The following is a 15392-nucleotide window of genomic DNA, read 5'->3' as shown; positions in this document are numbered from 1 at the left end:
TTCACTCAAATAATGTCTTCAGGGTTCACCCATGTTGTATCAGGACTTCTTTCCTTTTTATGACTGGTTAATATTCCATTACATGAATATACCGCATATTGTTTATCCATTCTTCTGTTGATGGATACTTGGGTTGCTTTCACCTCTTGGCTATTGTGAATAATGCTGCTGTGAACACTGGTGTCCAAGTATCTGTATCCCTGCTTTCATTTCTTTGAGGTATATACCACTTTTGCCGTATTTTTTGGTCAAAGCTATCACAGGCCAGCCTAGATTCAGGAGCATGGAAAACTAGACTCCCCTTTTCAATGGAAAAGTGACAAACACCTATAAAGAAAGGGATCGATGGTAGTCATCTTTGGAGACAGGCTCTTGCAGGAAGTATGATAGTAGGAAGACCTGTCACCTGCTACTGCTGTTAGTAATCTCACCATCATTGCTTCAAAGTTCTTGTCCTTCACCTCCCCTGAGTGGAAGACGTACCTCCTAACACTGGCTTTGGGCTGGTGCTGCCATGCCCAGCGGTAGTGGAAGGAGAACCCTATAGGTGAGCTCTCAACTCCAGCCAGTATCTCCCTGGCTTGCTTATAGAGAAGGCAAGGTTTTTGCCCAATAGAGTTATACTTATAGAGTTTTGCCCAGAGCTGGCTATCTTGAGAGTTAGGGTAGGACCCAATCTCCCAAGGTGCCAGCTGGTTTCCCATCACAGGGCTGCATGCAACTGAGAATCCCATTCTGGGAATGCTATCCTGGTGGGTTTATGAGACTTTGCTGTGGGCCAGCAAAGGCAAGTAACTTAATTCTGTCCATTCAGATTAAATTTGCATCAATGGGGAGCATACTGCCCTTTCAGCCAGGGGCAGGGGAAGAGCTAAATAGCTGAGAGGTAAGCAGTTAGTTCAGTGTTTGCAAGCAGAACTCAGGTATTTACTGAGCCCATGCTGGGGATCCGGTGGTGACTGGCAGGATGTGCTCCCTGTTCTTGAAGAAAGCTCGGGGAGCCAGAGGATGGTGGGAGGATGGTGGTTGGGGCCTTTTGTGGATAAGAGCTTCCCTGTCTTAGGACGGAGGCTATACCAGAGAGAGGTCAGTTGCCTAGTGCCCCCGCTTATGTTGAGGTAGAATGTGGCTAATCAATAAGCTACATGTGGTTTACTCAGTAAAGGGTGAGTAACCTGAGCTCTTGGAAGGGGTGAGGAATAGAGAAATAAATCCCAGTCAGGGGTGAGAGACCACGGTGGAAGCTTTGAGAAAGTCTCCCTTACCAGCCTGGTTATGAGGTCTGGGCAAGTTCCTGGAGCAGCAGAGACCATTCTGCTACACGCACGGTTGACTTCCTGGTCTGGGGCAGGTGAGAACAGTCCTGGTCTCAGCACAGGGCTGGCACACAGGGCCACATGTGACACTGCACACACCTCAAGACACACAGTGCTGTCTCCTGCTGAACCCAGATGTATCCGCAGAGGCCTCTAATGATCAGTAAAAGTTACAACTCAGTTTGAAATCTGTTTACCATCTCTCTTCTTCTAAGAAAGGAGACCCATGAGGAGGGGTGAGAGCTGATTATCAGGAATGCAAAAAATAATGCTTAAGTTATTGTGGTGTCAAAAGCTAACTGGGAGACCAGGTGTGGTTGGAGAGGCAACAGGGAGATTGGGACATGGGTGGAGAGCTCTGAACAAGGAAAGGAATGGAGGCCCAGGGGAGAGTGAAAATAATGGTCTTATTACTTTCTATTTTTCGTATCTTAGTTTATAAAACATTTGCCTGTATTATATCCATTTAGCTGATGAGGAAACTGAGTCCTAGAAGCCACCCATTAGGAAGTGGAGAGCTGGAACTTGATGCAGCTCCAACTTCTGTCTTCTTTCCAGGGCTCCCCAGCTGCTTGCACGTTGACTTACTGTTTTCCCTGTGGTACTTGGACTGAACGGTCCAGGGAGAGCCTGTTCCAAGATCATTTCGCTTATGTCCTGGGCAGGGCTCCTTTACATCCCTGTGACCCATGTAACTAAGAAGGCCCAACACCCTGATGTCCATGTCCTCCTCCTGAGGTAGGATACAGTTTCCCTGAATCAGATCATGTCGGGGAGCAGTATACCCAAGGCTGCCATGCTGGGAGTTAGCAAAGCTAGTCTGCAGGGTAGATGATTATGGTCTCTTACTGGTATTCTTAGAGCTGTAAAATCAATTAATAGAAAGTATTTCCAGTTCCACTGTAGCAAACAAATGGCATCTTCACATCTTGCCTCTTTGGCTGCACTTATTATTCCTGAATTTCTAGTCCTGGTGAGTGTGGTCCTTCCTGGAACCCTCCCCCTAGGGTCTTTGTGGGCTCCACCTGGAGCTCTGGGAGGCCGTGTTTATGGTTTTGCTCAGCTTGGGCTTTGTTACCACACTTCAGCCTTCTGTTTGGGTACAGCAAAGACGTTGAGCAGATAAACAGAGATCATTTTGCACCTTTTATATTATGACAAATACATATTGCAAAACACTGCTGCTTCCAAAATGTTTGGGTTGCACAGCAGTGAGGAATTAACAGCTATGCAGCTCCCCGAGACACATGCACTTCATTTACACATCAGAAATTTCTTTTACCCCATTTGGTGAAATAAAAATGAGAAAACACACACACATGCACGTACACACTTGCGTGCATGTCCAGTGCACCATTTGGGTTCTATATCAGGAATGTCTTAAATTAGTAAGTAGTTTTTTAAGTCCAGATAAACTGATAAATACCATTAATGGCTTAATTTATACTCTGGGTTTGAAATTTGACACATGGACACTATCTTGGCTCAGGAAGCACGACTGGTTTTGTGCCAGAGGTTTTAATGACCGATCAGTAATATAAATTGCTGCATCACTGAACAGAAATAGCTTCTCCATGTCATTTGATCTGGAAACTTCTCCGGCCAGGCAGCAGTTAATAAATTTAAAAATAATTACCCTCTTTATTCAAAGTCAAACTAATTAGGAGTGGGTTTTACAAATCATAATGTTGTTCAAGCCACTGTACATCCCCACTTTGGGACTTGAAACAGGCCTGGGGACAACAGCTGGGATCCGGTGACGTTAATTAGAGGACAGGGTAGATATCCTGGTTGCTGAGCTGAAGGCTGGGAGGCTGGGTACAGAGGGGATGGTGTGAGGGCTCAGTGAGCTTTGGAGGGTTGCCTGTAAGAACTCCCAACTTTTAATTCATCTGCAGGGAGCACAAAGCAGCCTCTACCATAATATGAATGTTGTGAAATGGAGCCAGGATGGGCCTGAATGGGAAGACAGAGAGACTAGGAGAGCCTGAGACGCTGGGGAGGTGGAGGCAGCACATGGCTGTCTGGGGAGATTGGTCTTACCCCAAGGCAGGGGAATGGATAGGATGATCTCTAGAGAGCTTACTCACTGGGCAAGTTTGTACCCTATCAGAGGGACTCATGCTTGGCTTGTAGGGTGCAGGGATGAGGGCCTCCTGGGAGCCTGAAGTCAGAGTGTAAAGTTCAGAATGTTCAGTGGCCGGTGACCAGGAACGTGAGATCTGGTGTCAGACTGCCTGGATTCAGATCCCAGCTCCATCGTTGACAGGCTGAGGCTGTATGATGTGGGACATGTTACTGAACTTCTCTGAGTCCAAATGCGTTCCTTGGTAACATGCCAACAATAACGGCGTCTCCTGTTTTGGGTTGGCATGAGGCTTGGATTTGATAACCTGGGTAAAGCCCTCCATGGAGGCCTCGCATGTGGTAAGGTCTCCATAAATTGTGCTGGTGGTACCGTCATCCTGAGCTTCATTGCAGGGCCCTGAGAAGGCTCATTGCCCACTCAGGCTGGGCGAGAGAGGAAGGGCCGGGTCCGTGATGATGGCAATGGAGACACAGGAACAGCTGCCGCTGCTTTGCCAAAGTGGAGGTGGGGTCCTCCTGGATCCCTGATACTGTCCTCTGGCTAAAAGGACATTTCCATTGTGCCCACGGAGCGTACAACCACCAGAGCCTGCAGAGTGGTTTGGGAGAGGCAAGTATGAGGTTTCATATCACTTTCACTAATGACTTTGAGCCGTCTCACAGAGCCGATCTGGTATATAAAGCCCTGGGCCTGGTGTGCCCAAAGCTGCCCAGGGACACCACCCCTGGCAGGGTCTAGAGAGGGACACGTAACCCTAAGTTGGACAGGCTGCAGAATTAAACAGGTACAGCAGTTTCCAGGAGCATCAGGCACACTCCTTGCCAGATCTGAGAGGAGACCTCACTGGCTGGCGCTCTCCATGGCTCAGGAGTCTTTAGCTTCTTCCTGGGGTCCTGGCCCATGTCTCCTACCAGCAGGAATCTGGGTGTTCTGGATCCTCCTCCTTTTTCTCAAAAAAATGTATTGTGAAAAAATGAAGACCTTACAGAATTTCCTATTTTAACCACTTCTGTGTGTCCAGTCCAGTGGTGGTAATCACAATCACAGTGTGGCACTGCCATCACCACCGCCCATTGCCAGAATCCCTTCATCATGCCAAACAGAAACTCTGTACCCATTGAGCAATAAATCCCCGTTGCCTCACGCTCCCAGCCCCTGGTAACCTCTCATCCATTTTCTGTCTCCATGAATTTGCTTATTCTAGGTATTTCATATTAGAGAAATTGTACAGCATTTGTCCTTTCATCTGGCTTCTTTCACTCAACATGATGTTTTCAGGGTTTATCCATATTGTCACATGTAGCAGAATTTCATTCCTTTTTATGACTGATTAATATTCCATTGCATAGGTTTACCACATTTTCTCTGTTCATCTGTTGGTGGACACTTGAGTTGCTTCCATTTTTTTTTTGCCTGTTGTGAATAATGCTGCTGTGAACAGTGGTGTGCAGATATCTGTTCAAATCCATTTTCAGTTCTTTGGGGTACATGCTTAGAAGTGGAATTGCTGGGTCATATGGTAATTCTTTGTTTAACTTTTTGAGGAATCACCAAACCATTTTTCTCAGAGACTGCACCCTTCTTGCCTCCTTCAAGTAGGACCTCCCATCTCATCTCACCTTATTCTCTCACGGTGCCCCCATAAGGGATAGAATAGAGGAGGCAAGCAAGAATGGTCATGGTCATCCCTTGCTTTACGAGTCCTGGGGCTGAGAAGTTTAAGGGAAGCCTCAGAGGGGCCCAGGCCATCAGGATTAGTTCTTAGGCTAACCTAAGTGCAGTCTGCCCTCTCCTCCAGTTTCCTGCCTTCCTCTCTACGTTCACCATTGAACTGAGTCAGATTTTTGCAGATCAGAGCAGTCCGTGCAACTGATTCATTTCTTCTTTCCTTTATTCACCTATTCCTTGAGTTTTTAAGTACCTATTGTGTGCCAGGAGCTTTGTGGGCCCAATATAAAGTGATAAACAAAACTAGGTTCCTGCCTTCTTGAAGGTTATGGTGTTGTAAGGGAAATGAACAAGTAGGTTGAACTTGCCTTGAGTACAGATAATACAATAGCTGCATTCTATTGGATACTTAAGAGTTACAGTTTTATTATATTCCACTACCTCACTACCACCCAAAAATGTAGCTATTATTCTCCCCAGTTCTTTTCTGGAGAAAATTGAGAGTCCGCAAGGTGAAGGAAAACCAGTTTAAGGTAGAGCTAGAATGTGTGCTCAGGGCCCTCCACGCCAGAGCCGGCTTTAATGCCGACTTGCCTGTACACAAGGGAAGGGTGTAGGCTCTCCATTTGCTCATTCAACAGACTAGGAAGCTATGGGTCAAAAGCCTGTATTTGAAAAAGGAAGCCAGTTAAGAATGAACATTAGTCTAGCATTAGAACCCATGAGTTCTCACTTTCAACCCAAGGTACTCTCTCTCCTCTGACTATGAAATAATGGATTTTCTATCAGTGGTCTAGAAAAAGTTGTTTTGTTTGTTTCATATTCTGTGTCACAGGGGAAAGCATTCAACCAGATGCCAACGTTGAGATGTTGGTTCTCACCCACTCCAAGTGGGCTCCAAGAGTTTCCAGCCGCAGCCCAGAAACAGCTAACATGTCCGGCATCTGCCCACTTTGCTCTCCTCTCCGAGCTGGGAGCAGGGCCTGGGCTTCCAGCTGGACTGAGCTGGCCCTGGGGTCCTCTCTGTTTCAGTGTGAAGGAGACTAAGAGGGCCCTTTGAGAAGCACTGAGAGGGGGAGTTAGTGTGGAGACACACACACACACACACTCACACACACACACTCACACTCACACACACACACACTCACTGCAGCAGAGTGACCACCCCCTTGGAAGGTGCGGTATCGTCTCCCCAACCTTCGTCTTGGCTGCCTCCTTAGACTGGCCCTGTTCTCATGCCTGATCTGTTAACGATGCTTGGAAAAAGCTTCAGGGACAATCTGTGGCTTTAAACTTCAGGATAGGAAATGAAGTCCTTGTGTGGAGGACATTGGTGACCCTGGGAGGGGTGGTAGGAGTAGCAGGCAGGGCGAGTATTTAAAAGAGTGAACTGCAGTATCCCTTCCCTCTGATGGCTCCCGGCCCTGCATCGACCCTGCCCGGTCCTAGGGGAAGGGGCTGAGCTGGGCATTGAGGAGCTGGGCCAGGTTTTGCTTGGAGCAGCTGGCTCCTGCCCTGCAACAGTAGAAAAACCCAAGGGCAGCCACGTGGTACTTGGCCCCAGAAGAAGTGGGGTAAGTAAGAGGAGCCGGATGATGAGGAACAACTTAATCCATGTAAAACTTTAAAGGGGGGGGGGGGAGAAAGAGCCTCAAGCTCCTGCCCCAGGTAGAAGACATGGAGCAGGAGCAGGGCAGTGAGTCATCATGTGGACAGGCGGACACCCTGCAGGCTGGCGTGAGCTACCCATTGAAAACATAATAGCATTTGACTTTTATAAATATCAAAGGTGATTTGTATAGCATTTCACATGGTGTGCCAAGGAATTTAACATGAGAAAGTTCAAGCTGGAAACGTCATAGGCACTTTGGGAGGGAGAGTCAGTCCACCAGCATAGGTTTACTCTTGACCTAATTTCATGTTGTTACTATAAAGGCATGTTTGATGCCTAATATAGAGTTTTATTTTCCAAGCTCGGGGCTCTTGGCTGTTGGAGCCGCTTGCTGTGGAGGAAGGAATGACAACCTAGCTGTCACCTCCTGGCTCAGGCAAGCAATCGTTCTCTACTGTTCACCCTCATGACTCCCAGCACCCCTCTGGCTCCCTTCTGGAGGGGCCCCCAATATGTGAAGCATTGCTGCTTTGGGAAGGGCAGAGGGGACCACTGGCTTTCTTGAGATGAAAGGAAGAGAATAGACCTGGGACAGGTTTGGCTTGGAAAAGGTTGAAGCTCACCCATTCAGCAAAAGCAGCCCCTTTATGTCAGACATTGTGCTGGGCCCTAGGGACAGGGCATGGACAGGACACGCACGTCCTCAGCCTCCCCACCCACTGTGGAGGTGATAGTGGGCATTGTTTCCGTGTGGGGGAAGTGTGGGATTTTGGAGCAATCATAGATTAGGAGGAAGGAGAACTGAGTTTTTCTCCTTGCCCTGCCACAGATTTGCTTTACGACCCACGGGTCAGATTGCTACGTTTCTCTGCCTCTCAAATGTCGAGTGTGAGAATTGGGCAAGGAAAATGCTCTTTTGGGGGGAATCTGTGGTTCTAAGCAGAGCATAAGATTCTGATCTTGTCTTGACAGTTGACGTTTTTCTCAGCCTTAGTTTTCACATTTATAAACTCCAATTTATAATATATGTTGTTTTGTAAGGACTAAATGCAACAATACAGGTAAAGAGCTTATTAATTAGCACAGGGACTGGAGTATATGGAATGTGCATTAAATGGTAGCTGCTCACAATTATTATTTTTTTAGATGTCTACAGTCTCTGTCCCCACTAGTAGGCCAGTATTTCTTCCACTTTATTTTAAAAGCATATTCAACAAAAGTTTATCAAGTACCTATTGTGCCTGAAGATCTTTTGCCTTTTAAAACCATTTCTGCCAGACATGAAAGGACATATATATTGTATGATTCCACTTTACTTGAAGGACCTGGAATAGACTAATTCGTAGAGGCAGAATAGATGAAAGGTTACCAGGGACGGGGAGAATGGGGAGTTAGTACTTAATGGGTACAGAGTTTCTGCTTGGGACTATGGAAAACATTTTGGTAATGGCTGATAGCCCAACACTGCAGATATAATCAACATCTCTGATGTAAGCTTACCATGATTAAAATGGCAAATTTTATGTTATATATATTTTACCACAATTTAAAAAAAAAGCTGCCCTAGAAACCTGAGGAGAAGGGTAAAATTCAGTCATTTGAGGCTTGTTACTCAGTGCTTGGCCTGTGCCAGGCACTGTTGCCTTTTCTGTGTTACCTGGAATCTTCATGATAGCACCAAGTGTGGGCTTCGCTGCCTCTACTCCTGATGAGAACTTAGAGGCTCAGAGAGGTTCACGACTCACCCACTGGCAGAGCTGGGACGCAAATTCTGTGTCCCCAGCATGAGTTTGGTGAGAATTTCAGGGCACCGCTCATCCTTGAGATTGCTCTTTCCCTTTCAGAATTCTAGGTCCCCCCAGTTGTCCTCACATCTCCCCAACTCCCGGTTCCCACCTGCCTGCCTTGCTCCCAGCCCCTGCACCCGCACCCACCGTGTTTCCCCTGTGTCCATTTCCCTACCACTTTTCTCTCTGACTTCCCTCGCTTCTCCCTGGTGACACCACTGCTGACACCGATGACAGAAAGGAGTTAATAAAAACCAATGTGTAACTGAAACTTGAAAAGCCATAAATCGTCTTGCTTTTTTTCTAGGATGTTGGTAGCATTTTGATTTAATAGTTGGACAAACACAAGGGCCTATTTTATTCAGAGTTTACAGGCCTCAAGGCTGTTATTCCTCCAAATTTAATAGCATTGAAATTGCAGGGTTTGCTATAATTTGCCTATCGCTTTCTGCTCTACCATTGATGTTTATTGTCAGCGGGATGGAATCTCAATCCGACTTACTTAGATAACATGTCTGTTAAACATTTAGATAATTGTACCATCATTAACTTGTCACATTATTTTAGAGATTCAAAACAGAAGCAGGGTAAGTAGAGGTACCAAAGGGAGTGGAGGAGGGGGTGAGGGGAAGAGGAAGACAAAATCTCTCCTGAGTGAAACAACTAGGAGATGAGAAAGTTGACTTCACCATCTTAGCATTTCACTGGCGGTGTCTCTAAGTGAAACGGGTGTGTGCTGCAGAGATGAGCAGAGGGTTGTTTTGCCCCCTGCCTGTCTCTCCCAGTGCTGAAGACGGACCCCTAGGACCCTCTATATTTTGTCCCCACCTTGGCCTTGATGTACCAAGCATCAATTTTTTTTTTCACTTCCCCTAGGGATGCTGATTGCAACATTACTTGTAATTACAAAACACTGAGAATAACCTAAATATCCAAAGGGTAAGAAATCTGTTAATTATGGTACCTAATAATGCAAATATGTCTGTGGCATTGATTATGATAAATGCTGATTACAGAAAACAGGTAGTATACCGTGATCCCATTTCATATAAAATATAGACGTGACCCTATAAAGATCTGTAAGGCTCTATACCTATTAAAAATGGTTATCTTTAAAGAATGGGATTACAAGGCAAAGAGAGTTTTACTTTATCCTTTATCTACTTCTGAATTTTGTTATTACTTACAGTCGTGTACCATTTATATACTTTAAAAAATTAAGGTCACATTATAAATAAGAAAAGTATTACCTTTGAGCCTCATTCTTCACATGGAGGAGAACTTCTAAAAGGAAAAAGCTACCAGTGCAAGCATGGATTTCGAGAGAAATCGAGGACATTGGTCTGTCAGCTACACTGAGGACCTCAGTTTCCCGCCATCAGGGCAGGGAAATGCCACATGGAACCCTCAGCAAGCTGGGAATTTCCCCCTTATCAGAATTCAGAGGTCAAGACCTGTTCGCCAAGGAAATAGCAGTGGAAATGGGGAGCAAGAGAAATTTTCCCGACCCCTGAGTGAGTACTGAGAACCTGGAGCGGTGACCAAAGCCAGGGATAAATAGGAATAAGCTCTGAGGGAGTGGGAGACCTGTATGGGAGACACTGGGAGCACCTAAATATCTACAGTATTGGGGCACTGAGCTTGGAACCCAGAACTGCCCCCTAGGAATTTTGGGGCACGGGCCTCCTGGTTCCATAGGGCCAGGGGCTACAGGACTCCAGTTCTGTGTGTCTGAATTTGGACACACAGATCCAAATTTACCCAGGGCCTGCTCTCTGACTCGGGCAAGAGAATTCTCACTTTTGCCTGGAACAACTTGTGTACACCTGGGTGACATAAAGGGATAGGGAAAAAAAATGCGCAAGTCAAAAAGCACAGAGTTAACTTAATGTTTCCCTGTCCATACTGTAAATAATGTAGATATTTGGGGGGGGGTTGACAAACAATGTAAATATTTTATAGATCGTGGGCTAAATATACATTTAGAAAAGCATCTTGAATATTTCATATGCTACAGTGCAGATTTCTGCTTAGAAGATGAACTGGGCTGGTGAGGCCTGTGGGGTTGAAGTGGGGTACTGTGGAGCCCCCAGAGTGGAAAGCGGAGGAGTTGCAATAAAAGAATAAAAGTATGGGGCGAGATTGTAGGCCTGGCAAGGACAGGCAGCTGCCATTTTCTTGGGACCTAAATTGTGGAAAGTCTCAGATTTTTAAATCATTATTTAAACATTTCATATTCAAAGAGACAACTTATGAATTAATATGAATTTATTTTTAAAAAGCAGTTTCCAGCCAAAGAAAATTAAAAACATATGCCCACCCAAAAACTTATATATGAATGTCCATAGCAGCATTCTTCGTAACAGCCAAAAAATGGAAGCAGCCCAAATGTCCACCAGCTGATCATGGATAAATAGAATGTGGTGTATCCATACAATGGAATGTTATTTGGCCATAAAAAGGAATTTAAAAGTCTGACATTCTATAACATGTATGAACCTTAAGGACCCTATGCTAAGTGAAATATGCCAGACAGTAAAGCCACATCTTGTATGATTCCATTTATATGAAATGTCCCCAGTAGGCAAATCTATAGAGATAGAAAAGTAGATAGGTGGTTGCCAGGGGTTGGGGTTGGTGGTGGTCAAATGGGGAGTGACTGCTAATAGATATGAGGTTTCTTTTGGGGGATGATGAAAATGTTATAGAATTAAATAGTGGTGTTGGTTACGAATATATATTATATTCATATATATATATATGATTATGAATTTGTTAAAAAAACAGTGGTTTGCATACTTTAAAATTAAGGGTGTATTTTATGGTATATGAATTAGACCTTTTTATTTAAAAATAAAAGTAACTTTCAGGTATGCAGTTGGCTTTTATAGATTCAGCCCAGTCCTCTATATATGCTACGTCACTGGACCGACTAGGTGGGTGACAGTGTAAATAACAGTGACTGTTTAGACAGTGCAAGAGAAAGGGGAGGGGTGAGAACCTCTGGAATCAGTCCATTCACCGAAGGCAGCAGGGAGTGGGATGGCTTTGGAATGCCTCCTTCCCTTCTCTAGTCCTCCATTTTCCCCATTCCTCTAATCCCGAATGGGATTCCCCATTTCCTCCAAAGAATCAGGCCAGGATTTTCAATGGAAGAAAGACTTGAGTCGGACATGTGCAAAGTCAGGGTTACTGAGGAGTTGCCTTCGGCTGTCCAGAAGAAATGCTAATTTCATTTGGCCTGGGAGGAGTCCCTGTCCCCAAGGCCATGGACAATATGGACCCAGGCAGCCTGTTTTATGGAAAGAATTGCACAAGTGATAATGTGTGTATTCAGTGTGTGAAAATTAGAAATTGCAGATAAACAAAAGGAAAATGTCACTTGCAATTCCACCATCTTTTTCTGTTTTTTCTTTGAGGTAAAAATGAACTGAAAATAGGCACTGCATGCCAATTTCTACTCTCTTCCTTGCATGTCAGTTACTATATATTTAGATGGTCATTTTAATGATTTTCCAGTGTTCTCCCCTACTCCACTCATTTAATTGCCCCCTACTTGGGTGCTGGGGCTCCCTTTGTGCTTTGGGGTGGGGACCCAGCCTGTATCCGAAGAACCTTCCAAGGACTGCAGGCAAGAAGGGTTTCTAACAGAGATGCAACACATTATCACTTCTTACCTATCGCTGCTTCTGTCAACAAGATAAACTGGGCTGGCCGGGCAGTTTTGCAGGCAGCTGTTTGTTTGGCCATTCCAGACCACTCTCTATTTGAGATGCTGGGAACATACCCAGTCGCCACATTCGATCTTAGAAGCTGTTTCCCTTTGGTTTTCTGCAGCCTTGCAAATGGCTGCTCGCCCTGGGCAGGATCTGGGCAGGTAATTTACCTCCTCTACTCACCTAACAAATGGCACTGCCAAGGGGGCTGGGCAGACCGAGGAGAATATCGGCATCAATGGATGTGCCAAGTTAAAACCTGGAGTTAAGTAGCAAGTTAGACATATGCTTAGTTCCATATGTTGTGTCCCAGGCCCGACTAGGGAAGATTTACCTAGAGGAGATGAGCCCCAAACAAGTGTCAGGAAAAAGGCTTTTCTTTTGGAATTTCTTTCTCTGTACATTAGGAAAAGTTACCTAACAGACACTGCACGTTTGGGTCAGACGCGAGGTTCCCTGCTCCCGCTAGGAGAAGATCCATTACAGATTGGAAATGACTTCGTCTCTAAGTGCCCGTTGTCAGATGGGATGCACATTCCCCTCAACCAAACAAATATAAAATGCTTCCAGCCTCTGCCTTGGATTTTCTATTACTGTTTCACAGGGCTCCAGAGAGTTTTAAGATAGCAATTTGATTAAGCTTATGGGGAAGATCCCATCAGATAACATTCTTTTTCTGCAGGTAGAGATAATGTGTTCAAGTATTAAGTATGTTTTAAAGGTAATTATCTTTTCCATATTCATTTTAGTTACAGGAATTGAAAAGGGGGAGGCTTTGCCTCTGAAAGCTGCCCTTTGGGCCTGGGAGCTGGGTTTGCTCTGACTTTTCTCCTTTGGGAAACACTTGATGTTTTTGATACATGAATGATCACCAAGCTTTTTTCCATTTTGAATTGGTTTTGGATCCCCCGTCTCCACAGGGGTGGTTCAGAAGGCAAGGTATTAGCTGCTGACCTCGTCTGGCTGCCTAGCTCTTGGGTTCCATTTTCCATTTTCTGGAATGCTTTCTGGTTCCCCACCGTAAGCTCCTGAATGTCGGGAGGGGGCATGGCTGCCCCTCAGGAGGAGGGCTTAGCTTAACCGACAGTGAGTGGTAGTCTGCATCTCTCACCTTTCAAAAACAGAGCCTGGAATTATCATTTACATATATACCTGGCCTGACATTGGGGTTTATTCAAATTGGGAGAAGCTAATTAATTAGAGGCCCTAGTATTCTCAGATTTCTAGACTGTTAGATTTAGAATGGGAGTAAGGGGCATTCAGGCAGGTGATCCTAAGCCTCAGAGGTGAAATGATTTGCCCAGGATCACACAGCAAGTTAGTTAGAACCCAGGAATGCCTGACATTTGACCACTCCTCCTACCCCCCAGTATTCCCACACCCCTTGTGTTGTCTCTAGAAAATGATCCTTTACCCCTTCCTGAAAATCTGCAAGGAAGGATAGTCTGTCCCACAAGGCTCTCCTCGGCAGTTTGTCAGTTGGATGTGCGCTGAGTGCTGCCAGCGGCCTGGGTGGCACTGAGCAGCCCTGTGGGGGACAACCAGATGAGAGCCCCTAAGCAAGCATAGCCGACGCTCTGCAGTACCTCAGACCCTGCTTTGCCTACCAGCAGTGCTATCCTAAGCACTCTGAATGTTTGCAAAATAAAGAACCCAGGCCCCGATCCTGCCTTCAGAAAGCTAACCATTGCTAGGAAGGAAAACACATATGTAGTTAAAGAGACAGTTAACAATACCAGGTGACCGGAGAGACCTATGCTGTAGGAGTGGAGGGGCGCATTTGTAGTGGTGTCTTACAGCCTTTGGTCTGCCTGAAATCCTTGCCACTGTGTCCAGAAGCCCATAGCTGGGCACATAGCACTGTCCTATGTTACATTTCTGCCTGATCTCTCCGGGCTGGGACTTACCAGTCTGAAGGCAGCTGGCACTGAGAAAGGATCCCATTATTGTCCAGTGTGGACGATCATCTCTCTGAATCACTGCCCCATTTCTGCCAGAGAGAGGTGGGAGTGGAGGGGTGGATGCGAAGTTAGTGGCTAAAGCCCAAGTTCTTGGTGCTTGGCCTGATGCACTAAATCCTAGGTAAGGCGGCTCTCAGGTTGGGTGAGCCATCTAAGATGCACACCTGGTACTGCATCACCCACATTGACCTTTCAGATGCTCCTCATTGTCTTACTCCAGCTATACATTAAAAGCATTGGAAGGAGCTTTTTAAAATGCCAAGTAGAGGAGCCCACCCGAAACCAGAATTTCAGCAAGGGGCCTAGCCATGGATAGTTTTTAAAGCTTCCCAGGTGATTCTTTTTTTTGGGGGGTGGGGGGGTAGGGGAATTGGGGGGGTGGTGCATGGTCTGGGAATCAAACCTGGGTCTCCTGCATGGAAGGCGAGCATTCTACCACTGAATTGCCCGTGCACCCTCTCTCTTTTTTTTTTAATGTATGCATATATATGTTAAGATACACATATATATTTATTGGGCAGTGATTATGTGCCACGTAAGGGAACAGATTAACATGGTTTTCCCAAGACTGTCTCTGTTTTATTTCTTTTTCTATTTTATTAACTTTTTAAATTGTATAATATAACATATATACTAAGCAAAGAAAGAAAAAAAGCAAGTTTTCAAAGCACTCTTCAACAAATAGTTACAGGACAGATCTCAGAGTTTGTCATGGGCTACCATACCATCCTCTCGGATTTTTCCATCTAGCTGCTCCAAAATATAGGAGGCTAGAAGGAATAAATATTTTCTTTATCACAATCGACTTTTTTCGTGTGAAAAATAACATATATACAAAAAAGCAATAAATTTCGAAGCACAGCACCACAACTAGTTGTAGAACAGATTTGAGTTTGTTATAGGTTACAATTCCACAATTTTAGGTTTTTGCTTCTTTCCCAGGTCATTTCTTACACAAGCATAGGCAGGGTTGAGAAATGCTGGATGGGCTGAAGTCGGTCTCAGGCCTCATCTTATGCCACCCTCCATGATGTGTTTCCACTGAGCCATGTACTTTCCCAAACTTGCCATGCTGTTTTTCTCCCCTGTGTACCTGCCCTCAACCACTGCAGTCACTCAGGCCTTATCTGTATGTTTCCTTTCTTCTCACTCAGCTCACATGTGTCCTTCTTTGCGCCATCCTCCCCTCCAGCTAAGCAGTGAAAATTGCTCCCACCTCTGGTCTTGTGCACCATGGACGAAC

At 45.4% G+C, this 15392-nt stretch overlaps 1 protein-coding gene across 3 annotated transcripts in view; it reads left to right on the top strand.

The window, feature by feature from the left end:
* ZBTB16 (zinc finger and BTB domain containing 16) overlaps nt 1-15392 on the top strand; it is a 188114-nt gene that overhangs the window by 127099 nt on the left and 45623 nt on the right. The gene's annotated exons all lie outside the window — the stretch shown is intronic.

Source organism: Tamandua tetradactyla, chromosome 8 (genome assembly GCF_023851605.1).
Source record: "Tamandua tetradactyla isolate mTamTet1 chromosome 8, mTamTet1.pri, whole genome shotgun sequence".
NCBI lineage: Eukaryota > Metazoa > Chordata > Mammalia > Pilosa > Myrmecophagidae > Tamandua > Tamandua tetradactyla.
The sequence above is the reverse complement of the archived record's forward strand: the minus strand, read 5'-3'. Positions and strand labels throughout refer to the sequence as shown.